Here is a 12384-nt window from a genome sequence, read left to right as displayed (position 1 = left end):
AAAAAAAAGGTTATACATAAAACAACCGAGGTTACTTATTTTTAGCATTCCATTCTTTTAGATTCTCGTAAGAAATTTGTAACAGCGGTAAAAACGCTCCTGTGGCTGAATCTAAATGCGACTGCGCCAAATGAAAAGTCACCGGAAGTGTCAAGTTTAGCCCAACTTTTGTAGGGGTTCTTCTAGTAGATTTTCCCTTTGAGTTTTGAATTTTCGGCATGACAAAAAAAAAAGTGCTCCAAAGATTCCCTGTCATTACAATAAAGGCACAAAGGCGACTGTGCCAGACCCGACCTGTGAAGGTAAAAGTTCAATGAGGGGACTCGACAACGCAGCCTGGTAATCACTATTTCTTCCTTTCTTGATGAACACCACTTGTTCTTCCAAGGGAATTCTAGCTGTGGGAAGTCTGATACAAACAAAGGGGATTTTTCAAAGTTATTGACCGTTGTGCGTTTTTCAAAGCGTGCTGCTGTTATATATTCCGAAGTAGGCAAAATAGGTAAAACAGGACAATCAAGGGAAGATACAGCTAGTGCATCTGCATGCTCATTCAGAGCTAATTGTGCGGCTTTGTTTTCGCATTTAGTCTCGCGATATATCGTGCTCACGATATCTGATCCGACGTCGTTGATCTATCAGTATTTTCAGATGATCTCCAGCTCGGCGGGCAATTAAGATTTATCTTTTCTTTCCCATTCATTTGGTGTTTCCCTTATTATCTTCTCAAATTAATTTTGTTCTTCCACTTTACCTGCATAATGCAGAAATGTGTTTGCGCACTACCTATATAGGTTGTTCTCCGGAAATTCGTGACACACGTAATATGTGATTTAAAAGAAAGAGGAGCATATACGAAGTGCCCGTCACTGTCTGTGTTTTTTTTTGTTTATGATCAGGACAGGAGCTTGTTATGTAGTTTTTTTCTTTATTTTGTTATGAATAAACAAGTATAAAGAAATGCTGTAATCACCACTAAATTTTCATGCAGGTGTAACTGTTAACTAGCTGAGATAGACGAACTGGTAAGCGCAGACTCGATCATAACTGTTCTCCGAATGTAATATTTCGAATAATTGACAACAATAATAACAAAATATGACATCTACGATGCATGATGCTTCGCTTGCTATAATACTCCCTGCGTACACACGGTGTCAAAAAATTTAGAGATAACTATATAGGTATGATAAAACTTTGAACTTCTCCAAAATTAGTGATTACTGATTACGTTCGGTCGAACTGCTCAGAACGTGTTGTTAGCGCGTAAAAAAAAAGGAAAAAAAATAAACAGGCCGGAAAAGCTAATTGAAGACTTCCTGTCGAGGCAGCGGGAGTATTCAGCTGTTTGTCTTGTGTCGCGTGGTCTCTAAACTTACGACGCCGACTGTACATGCGAAAACGCCCCGTCTGCTTGCGTGCGAGAAAACGAAGCGACGCGGTCCATCCCGGTCGACGAAGACGCGCGCGCTTTCACAAGCGCGCGCGATTGCATGACGCCCCTCATATAATGTCGCGATATGGGACGTCCCACAATGGGAAAGCGGGGAGTGAGGCGAGCCCGAGTCCGAACTCGGCGGGGCGTTTCGGGCGACCGACCAATGAGCGTGTTTCCTGTTTACGCCCTGGTTTCCCCGCTTTTGTGCGGCCTCTCCGGTGATATCGCATGTGTCGCTGCAGCCTCCCCTGCGTGATTTGTTCCCTTCCCCGTTGGCGGCGTCAATGTGTGGGGCATTATGCGCTGCGGGACAGGTTGAGTGATGAGGCTCTATTCAATAAGAGCGGGGAGGAAACGATCGCCTGCCTGGCTGTCATTTTTTCACGTCTATTTTTGTATTTATTTATTATAAGGGCAATTTGAACGCTCTAAGATATTTCATTTTTTTAATTCTTTTTTCACAACGGTTCGACTCGGATTTTCACTGCGATATTTCATGGAAGGTCCAATTTCTTATTGAACAAGTCACGTAGTGTTCGACAGCCTTTCAAGCTTCGAGTGACTTTATACGCATCTTTCACGTCAGCTATAAAAGGCTGTGCCATTATTGTGAAAAAATATTGTAACCATGAAACTCCCAGCATCATTTTTCTGTGCAACAGTTAGTAATGTGATTGGCGTTGTGGATCATAGTGAATCATTTGCGGTAAAGTTCAGGGCATATCGATATGAATGTTTAAAGTGCACGCAGAAAAGTGACGTGTCACCGTTTAAGTGTCCCTTGTCTTTGCGACACAAAACGTGCGGCTGCTATTTCAACTCCGGTAGTCATATTCGGGGTTAGAAGGGACACCTCCAGTGTGTCAATGTTGAAGAAGAGCGATATAATGTTGCACGTACCTGCCTAAACATACTTTTTTAAAACGACTTTTAATAATAAATAAGAAAGAAAGTTCAGGAGACCTTCTTTCCGTTTATTTGGCTGGGGCCTTGAGAAAGGTTATAAAGCATAAATCATCTCATGATAATGAAAATATATTTGTATGACGCGGTGTCACCGGAGCCATCGTTCCGGCAAGCAGTTTCATCTTTTCGAAATTTTTTGCCCTAGCGGCAACCCCTCTTCCGAGGATGCTTCATCGCTTCAAGATTTCATCTTTCCTTGAACGTCTCCCTTATTTGGACATATAACGACGAGTGTCGTTGTCAATGCATTGAACGTTCTCGCTGATGAAGTGGTCTGTTAATTGATTTATATGTGGGCTTTAACGTCCCAAAACCACCATATATTTATGAGAGACGCCGTAATAGAGGGCTCCGGAAATTTCGACCACCTGGGATTATTTAACGTGCACCCAAACCTGAGCACACGGGCCTACAACATTTCCGCCTCCATCAGAAATGCAGCCGCCGCAGCCGGGATTCGATCCCGCGACCTGCGGGTCAGCAGCCGAGTACCTTAGCCACCATAGACCACCACGGCGGGGCAAGTGTTCCGTTTAGTATACTTATTTGTACCACCGTACCATTCGAATGAAGCAAGACTCTACGACTCTCGATCAGCGTTGTGGAAAAGACGTAAAGCGTCGAGCCGTGCGTGCTACCACATCCACGTGATGGGGCATATGCGGCTGTGGTGTATAGTTCAACAACAACAACAACAACAACAACAACAACAACAACAACAACAACAACAACAACAACAACAACAACAACAACAACAACAACAACAACAACAACAACAACAACAACAACAACAACAACAACAACAACTACGACGACGACAACAACAACGACGACGACGACAACAACAATAACAACAACAAACAATAACAACCACAGAAACAACAACGACGACAACGACAACAACAACAAGCAACGACGACGACAACAACAACAACAACAACAACAACAACAACAACAACAACAAAGCACCTGTGACGTAGTGGCCAGTGCATTGAGCTTCGGTGCTATAGATACCAATAGTTTATATGCCACTGTGGCACTTTACATTTGTGACATTTAGAAAAATTGTTATGTCCCTTGTTTGCCGCGGTGGTGCAGCGTTTACGATGTTAGCCGAAGGTCACGGGTTCGATACTGACCGTCGCATTTGGGTGGTCGTGCAATGGCATAGGCCCGTGTGCTGTGACATGTCAGTGCACGTCAAAGAACACCAAATGGTCCAAACTTCCGGAGTTTTCCCACTGTGGCATCTCGCATAATCATATCGTGGTTTTGAGACGTAAAAAAAAAACAGACATTACTACTATTTATGTCTCTGCGGTGTACATCTTATTCTTTTTACAAGAATTTCCTCCGCTTATAACCCGAACGCATTCCAGTAAGTGGTTGCAAACTTGGGGGAGAAAACACGTCTTCATGAACACTATATGCACACCTGCTTACATGACAATATATTTTACTGTGTGATAGCTGCGGTGTAACCAAAGAGGAATTTGCATATAGGCTGGTCCTGGCCTGGTACTCCGCTACTTTGCACTGGTGGTCAGTCCATGCAGATATGCAAAAGTTGCAGGATGTACGTGCCGTACACTATCAATTCCAGTTTTGTTATTAAATATTTCGTACAGAAGCTGTTACTCCATTCCTTTTCTGTGACTCTGAAAGTGATTACAGGTAAGCTCCTACTTCAACCGTGCCTACACAAGACGAACCTTGCGCCTGTTTTGTACTTTTTTAGGTTATCAGTCAGGCATATATTTGAAAATGGTGCCAAAATGTACAAGCATAATTCGAAATGGGTGTGGCAGCTTGGGCTGGTTTGTATGATGACGATAATTATAGCGCGAGAACAGAACGACGACACAGAGAAAGAAGAACACGAAGGACACGAGTCCGCGCTCGTGTCCTTCGTGTCCTTCTTGTCTTTGTGTCGTCGTTATGTTCTCACGCTATAACTATCGTCATGTCAAAATGGGCCTTACACGTGTGGTTAAGCCCCCAGTCTGTCGGCCTAAAGGACCAAAAAGGCATGCCTTAAAAATGCTGCACGTACTTGAAAAAAAAATTTCGCTTAAATAATGCTCAAAAAGTGGTTTCATTATACGTCGCCGTTTGTTGCGGCATGAATGTGTGCATCCGCGAACCGTATATTCCGATCCTCCATACGCGACAACTCTTGCAGCTCAGTTCCTGGGGGGTCAGGTTTCCAGGAAGTTCGGTACATCCCGACAGGAGTCTGCATACGTGTTTTCAATCAGCAAATTCTCTACGCCCTTTGCGCAGCTTTGCCACAGCGTCGTCCAGTTTGCGAGAACAGGATTGACGTTCGTTGAGAGGCCCGGACATCTGGAGTGGCCGGAGAAGCGGAAAGCGTGAATACACAGGCGGTGGGGCGGGCGGGCGTGCATGTACAGCTGTGTCGCGAAGACCTCACGCGACGACGACTTCGTCGTGGCAGGGGAAGCGGCCACCCCCTGTAGTGACGTCAGTGACCACTAAGTGACTCCCGCCGTGCAGCACTCTGCGAGTGGTTCTTGTTGCCGTTGAAAAGGAAACGACTTTCAGTGTGCTTAGACAAAGCCTTTTGGCTGGAGACATGGGAAGAGGAAGTTAATCAGGCGGAGTCTTTACTCAGAAAGCAGGAAGCGAGTGTGCTTTGCGACAGTTGAAGCGAGCGCTGACCAATTCGTCTCATCTAAAGATGGATCGTCCGCTCTGTGCATTAGGAAACGCGGTTGTCCGTTAGCGGTTTAGGGGTGGTTAAAGACGCTAACAAATTCTCAGGAGCGCTTGATTATCGTAAATCATGACTTTTCCTGTTTGCCTTTACGCGACCGTGGTGTACACTGTCGTCCTTTATGAAAGGGAACACACGAGTGTGTAGCAAGTGACGGTTGCACCGTCAACAGATAGCTGACTAAAAAAGTTATTTTAAAAAATGCGTCCTTTTTGGTGGCACTGCCCGCTGCGAAATCGGTGCGGGAGCGTAATTTAGCAGCGGTCGTCCAACGGTCATCACTCATTATTCATTATTTTGTTTGCCGATAGATGATGCCATAAGCGGACTCGCTTTCTTTAGCTGTTGATTGATAGGGCTGTATAGGCAGCCACTGCAGTGCGCAGGCCACGCTCTGGGGCGTTTCCTTTCATAATGGACGACAGTGTACAATGCGATAGCCAGCGTGTAGGGACTCGTACTTATCTGCGATAACTGTTAGTCAATGGTTGTGAGACAAACTGCATCGGGTTTCAACATCAGGTGCCGCTGATGTTGAAGACATGAGCGACCTCAGCAAGCTGCATGTTTCTATGGTAACAAAGGCGCACAAGTATACAATGATTGAAAGTTATACGCCACTTCGACTTTCGCACCACTGAAAATCATTTGTTCGAAGCTGTTAGTCCGGTGACTATACAATACGCGTAGAAGACATGGCATGACAAAGTTGTTAGCCTTCGGTCCTTGATGCAAACGACACATTCAAAGTCATCACGTAGTGACCATTTTGTGGAACTCGGGATTACATGACGATAGCTATAGCGCGAGAACCGAACGACGACGCAGAGACAAGAAGGACACGAAGGACACGAGCGCTAACTTCCAACTGAGTTTATTGCGCAGAGCGCGAAAACATATAGAGGAGACAGTAAACCAAAGTTTGTCACATGATTTACTGTCTCCTCTATATGTTTTCGCGCTCTGCGCAATAAACTCAGTTGGAAGTTAGCGCTCCTGTCCTTCGTGTCCTTCTTGTCTCTGCGTCGTCGTTCTGTTCTCGCGCTATGACTATCGTCATGTCATACCAACTAGCCCAAGCTGCCACACTTCGGCATTACACTCGAAGTTTCGGAGCTAAAGAAAAATCAATGCAATCATCAAGCACGGTTTCGGATCTTTAGGACAAGTTGTAGATATGTGGTGTTTGCCATATCACAGCGTAAAATATCTTTTTCTTGTATGACACACTGCAAGCACAAACAAGCCAGGGATATATGGTAAGTCAGAGCTGGAACAGACGCCTTCATTGACTTCGCACAAGTGTGGGCGGCGTGCGTTTAACCGAATTGGGCGAAGAGAATTAACGGCGCGAAACGTCGTTTACAGTTCGCTCGCTCAACCAAGGAAGATCATGCTGAAAAAGAGCGTCCCAGTCGCGGTGTAATGCGCGACGCTTAACTCTCCAGTACCCCCCCCCCCCCCGCAGAGCACTGTGAGGAAAAGAAACAACCTGGCCAAGTCGAGGCTCGAACGCGGCAGAGCAATGCAGCTTGGCCCATTTTTCACGGGGATCAACACCGCCGCGGTGTACCTACACACGACCGACGACAGTACCACGTGTAGCTGGCCGCACACGGGACCTCACCGGGTGCAGATAAACGAGCGGAACCAGAGAAGAAAAGGGGCCAACGGAACACGGTGATTAGCGGTTCCATTACAGCTTAGCCGCGGGCGTCTTTCTTCAAAAATGGGGGAGGTGCAGGTACGTGCGGTGTTGCCCCTTTGAAACTCGCCGCCGAACCCACTCTCCCGTCCCGAGTCGAGTCTCCTTTAGCTGTGGCGCGGCCAGCTATGCATCAGCCGCCAGCGTACGTCCCCCTTCACTGTGCCAAAAGGAATTCCCAGAGCACCGACAAAGAGACAAGAAGGACACGAAGGACGCGAGCGCTCGTGTCCTTCTTGTCTCTTTGTCGTCGTTCTGTTCTCACGCTATAACAATCGTCATGTCATACCAACTAGCCCAAGCTGCCACACTTCCCAGAGCACCGTTCGAAAGGAAGTGACCGTCGGGATGAGTTCCATGTCGTTCCAAAGCTCTTACATCGTTGAGTTTGAGCGAGTCTGCTGTCGCTGTTGCTAGGGGACATCGCGGCTCCTGATGACATTCATTGAATGGTTCCACGATTGATTGATTTTAATTTTTAAAAGGTGTCTGATCAAGACTTAATGTCAGTTATGATGTGACGGTTTCGATGAGCTGCTTGAATGTTTGAGGGTCTGTGATGGTGGCGACTTCGGTGGGCAGGCCATTCCAGTCTCTGGCCATGCGGAGGAATACTAATGGGGAATGAGTGACTGTATGGGCTTGTGGGAGTGAGCTGTTGCAGGAAATGCGGTGGGTTCTTCTGATGTAAGCGTTAACACAATGGTATTGCAGTCATTTCATTACCATCATCATTATCTGTATGCTTAGCGCAGAACCAATGCCTCTCACAACGACATCTCTCTTACCATGTGCGATGCAGGGCATATTCGCCAGCGCATTTTCGCCCTCAGAACTTCTAATTTCGTGTCCCGCCACGGTGGTCTAGTGGCTAAGGTACTCGGCTGCTGACCCGCAGGTCGCGGGAAGAATCCCGGCTGCGGCGGCTGCATTTCTGATGGAGGCGGAAGTGTTGTAGGCCCCTGTGCTCAGATTTGGGTGCACGTTAAAGAACCCCAGGTGGTCGAAATTTCCGGAGCCCTCCACTTCGGCGTCTCTCATAATCATATGGTGGTTTTAGGACGTTAAACCCCACATATCAATCAATCAATCAATCAATCAATCAATCAATCAATCAATCAATCAATCAATCAATCAATCGACTTCTTATTTTGTCACGTTATCTATAATTCAGTAACTTGGGTGGTCGTTTATGAAACTAAAAAGTCTGAATACTGGATCCACAAACAGAATTCGTGATGCTGAAGCATTACGAATTCGTGTAAATCCATATTCCTTTGCTGCTGAATGCGTATATACTGCTGAAGCATTACTAGTCATCGTATAAATCCATATTCCTTTCAGTATGATTGCACAGCGAAGAATGACAAACCGAAAAATGGGACCACCGTCGTTTGAATCGCTTACGAATGAATGTGCTAGCTTACTCACAGTGCATGCAAGACTATATATGGATAGAACGTGAGCTGTTCGAAGAGACGAAAAACTTACTACACCCAATTACAACTCTGGGAGAAAACTTCTTACATATTCAGCGGTTTCTGCGACGTTCTAAAAACAACCATAATGGTATATAATACCAAGAGTGTGCCTTCAACCTGTCCATGAGCGCTATTTAAATAGCAACTTCGCTATTGCCAACCGCTTTATGAGAGTGACTGCAGATGTAGCATCGTCTAAGGGCCCTAATTCTGATCCGTTTTCGTTTCGTAATATACCACGTGGGCGCTGCCTGCCTGCTCCTTTTATACCGTCTAAATTTTAACGTAACGCTGAAAAGGAACGTGAAATTTGTGCCCGTTGTTTGTACTGAACAATCACTTTACCTTAGTTATTCTCAACTGTCGTTGATGGTATCAACTAATTGGTGCGGCGCACCACAGATACCAAAAAAAGTAATTGGTTTGAGAATTGAAAGTTGAGCACGGTGGTACGAATTCATCCTGATATTACAGCAGCGCACTACGGAACGAGGAAAATAAAGTGCGCAACACGGACGCTGTGTAATCGGCGTTGTGCATTGAACGTTATTTTATGTAACGAATTGGTAGGCTGCGGTTTGACTGAAAAGCGAGCCACGTTAAAACACGAGGATCCAGCTTATATATATATATAATATATATATATATATATATATATATATATATATATATATATATATATATATATATATATATATATATATATATATATACTCGTTGTTTGGCTTATAGATGGCGCTGACTGTCGCTCCTACTTCTAAATTCACAGATAAACCCAAAAAAGTGGATGGAAGGAGGGCCGCTGTGATAGCTCAGTGGTTAGAGCATCGAACGCGTAATTCGAAGGTCGTAGGTTCGATTCCTGCTCACAGTTGGTAATTTTTTCATCCACTTTTCTTTCTTCTTATTTACATTCCATTGGTTTTAATAACTTCCCCTGTACATTCCTTGGCATTACTGTCTGTTATATCTCATTAATATTGTGTTAAAAACACGGAAAAACGAGCCCTTAGGTATACACTTCTTTCCCTTATATATATATATATATATATATATATATACATATACAGGTCCATGCTTTTCGTTTACTCACTCTGACCCGCCAATCACTTGGTCGATATATGTTCCAAGCGGGCCACTTGATCCACAGCAATATTAGATCATTATTGAGCTATATGAAATTGAAAGAAACTTAAGAGTCCCCGTTCATATTACCAGCACGATAAACCGACGCCCTCAGTGACTACTCTTAGTGGAATTTCCGTAAAGATGTTAGTAAAAATTTCCATAAAGTTGATATATTGCAGATGAGTTCTGTGGAAACCTGCAAGGTCAGCACGCAGCCACAAGGAAATCCGTATAGATTTCTCAGAAATAAAACCATCCTAGTTGCCGAAAAATTCGTCCTGGTCTGGCGTTCAAACCCGGGACCAACGTGTTTGCGGGCCGGTCTTCTTTCCTTTTCTTAAAAATGATACTGAAAGACTTCGCCCAAACCTTCAAGTCAGCACAGCGTAAAGTGATGAAGCTTCGTCTCGAATGCTGTGAGCGAAACAAGTTTTGTTCATGTCTTCACAATGCTGAACCATCCGCGCTTAACTTTTAGCGTATTGGTAATCTCAACAAGGAACACCGTCGAACACACATGTGCACTCTCTCGTGCCATTCTCAACTTTGTTTTTAGTGGGAAGAAGGTACGAGGTGAACCTGGAGTTCGGGAGTAAGGTTTTAAGTGAGTATAAAAAAATGTCCTTCCAGCCGGAACTGGGAAAAAGACTTATAAGCAAAAACATCATAAAAATCTCAATGAAGACTAGACGTGTGGTATAACATTGCTTATTGGGAAAGAAAAAAAAGAACGTAGACTGTGTGAGTATATCGTGTTTGGTCACATAACTTACAAGCAGTGACTAAGTAGTGTTGATCACACACTAATATAACAGTGCAATAAAATAATACAAGTGTCCTCCTACACAACTATCTCAATCTTTTATATGGCTGGCACACTCAGACACTTTGTTAATTCACGTCAAGTTCCTTGAATATAATGTCGCGCACACCCACGCTCGTGGATTGGCCAAGAACTGGATAGTTTGCATGAGAGACTTCTTGAGTAAAAGGTTACGACTGATCTATATATCAGAAAGAAAAAGAAAGATGAAACAGGACGAATTTGATAGTGGAACTGTATAGTAATGCAATGAAGCTTGCCGCGTTTCTCTTTCTTTCTCGGCATCATTTGCATGCCAACTGTAGCGATACAACTAAGCAGCCCCCTTTACGATTATCATCACATTCTTTCACTTTTTTCCCCGTCGGAGCTAAATCAATTTTGCTCTTAGTCCCGACGATCAGATGCTCGCACCGATGACGAAAGCACAGGTCGAGCTTATTGATTTGATTGATATGTGGGGTTTAACGTCCCAAAACCACCATATGATTATGAGAGACGCCGTAGTGGAGGGCTCCGGAAATTTTGACCACCTGGGGTTCTTTAACGTGCACCCAGATCTGAGCACACGGGCCTACAACATTTCCGCCTCCATCGGAAATGCAGCCGCCGCAGGTCGAGCTTACGTTCCGGGCATGCCGAGAAAATCCGCCGACTTTCTCGCCGATGTTCCGTTTCAGTCCAGAAACCGCGGCTTTGCATCCAAGGCGCGTGTTTGTTGTTCGCGCGAGATGCGGCGATGCGTGCATCGCGCCAAGTGAGAAGAAGGCGATCGGATTTTTAGCGTGCCTTCGGGCGGCGCGCGTGCGCACGCTTGTGTGTGTGCTCATGTGTCCGGCATTGTCGCGGCCGCCACATCAAAGGAAGCCGCGGCAAACAGGAGCCTGGGGCCACCCGGACACCCGAGAGGGACCTCCCAAAGAGGTCGGTGACGCCCCCCCCCCACCTCTTGTCCCCCCCCCCCCTTCTTTTTTCTTTCCCGTCTCTCTCTTCGAGGTGCCAACGCCGCGCCGAGGCGACAATGTGCGTCGTCCTCAACCGGCGGCGGCTGACTGACCAACGCTTTTTGAGAGTGCCGGCGGCGAACATCACAGGCGAGCCGGCGACAATGGTTGCCACGAGTGCGCGCTGAAGGGGAGCCCGTTTTGTTGAGCAAGCCGCAAAGAAAGAAAGAGAGAGAGGGTACCCTCTCCACCGTTTTGACTTCTTCGCGCCTTCGTGCAGTGTACCTGTACACCTTGAGGCCACTCCGCGCACGTTCGTGATCGTTTCAGTAGACCTATAGCTTATAAGCGGGAGGCGCGCTGATCATGTTTCTTTTTGTTCACTCCCCCTCCTCCCTTTTTCCTTCTTTTTTCTTTTAAATGTCCGAGAAGCGCGCTTGTGGTTTCACCGTGATCGTCGCCTTCCATCGTTCGCACCTCTTTTGTGAGTTAACTGAGGGCGTATTTCGCACTTTTTCAAAAGCCAGGAAGGAAAAGATTTAAAAAAAAATGATTGCCGCTGTTGAGGACGGTGTACTGAATGTGGTGAGAAAGGAAAACTGCCACAGGAGGGGAGGGACGACTTCTAATGACTCCATGCACGTGGCCTCCGCTGTTGGTCTCCCCATATTTCCTTTTTTTATTGGGACACGTAAGTATCTATTTCTTGACCGTTTTCTGTAGTCTACGTAGAAGACACCACTGGCGCTCGTATACGTGTACTGCAGTCTCGACATGACGTCTACCTGCATATGGTGTGACTTCGCGTTCTTTAACTACACGCGCGTGCAGTAAACGAGCAGTTAGACAAAAAAGGTAGGCGTGTCGTTAAGTGCGTCGTTGCGTCGCTTGTACACGGCCATGTTTGTCCCATCTGCGTGAACGAGACCGGCAGTGTGTTTGACTACGATTCCGGAAGGAAGAAACGTGTCGGGTTTTATTGGATGCGAGTGTACATTCGCGACAGCTCGTAAAAGCTGCAGACGTCACCCAAGTGTGGTGAGCGAGAAAATGTTTGGGTGCCCGGCCCCGTCAGTGTCTCCGAGGTCGTAAAACCGACTGGGTGCCGTTCGTCCCGAATCGTTTTCGACACCCTGCACCTACGACGCGTATAAGGTGCCTC

General features: G+C 45.9%; 1 protein-coding gene and 1 non-coding gene across 2 annotated transcripts in view; one reads left to right on the top strand and one right to left on the bottom strand.

Annotated features, from left to right (window-relative positions):
- Nucleotides 1-12384, bottom strand: part of LOC119162077 (paired box protein Pax-7) — a 52285-nt gene that overhangs the window by 5243 nt on the left and 34658 nt on the right. The gene's annotated exons all lie outside the window — the stretch shown is intronic.
- Nucleotides 9129-9201, top strand: TRNAT-CGU (transfer RNA threonine (anticodon CGU)). The gene has a single exon. It is a non-coding gene; the product is annotated as a tRNA-Thr (tRNA).

The sequence above is a fragment of the Rhipicephalus microplus genome, unplaced genomic scaffold (genome assembly GCF_043290135.1).
Source record: "Rhipicephalus microplus isolate Deutch F79 unplaced genomic scaffold, USDA_Rmic scaffold_94, whole genome shotgun sequence".
In the NCBI taxonomy this organism is placed as follows: domain Eukaryota; kingdom Metazoa; phylum Arthropoda; class Arachnida; order Ixodida; family Ixodidae; genus Rhipicephalus; species Rhipicephalus microplus.
This window is presented reverse-complemented; position numbering and strand designations above follow the sequence as displayed.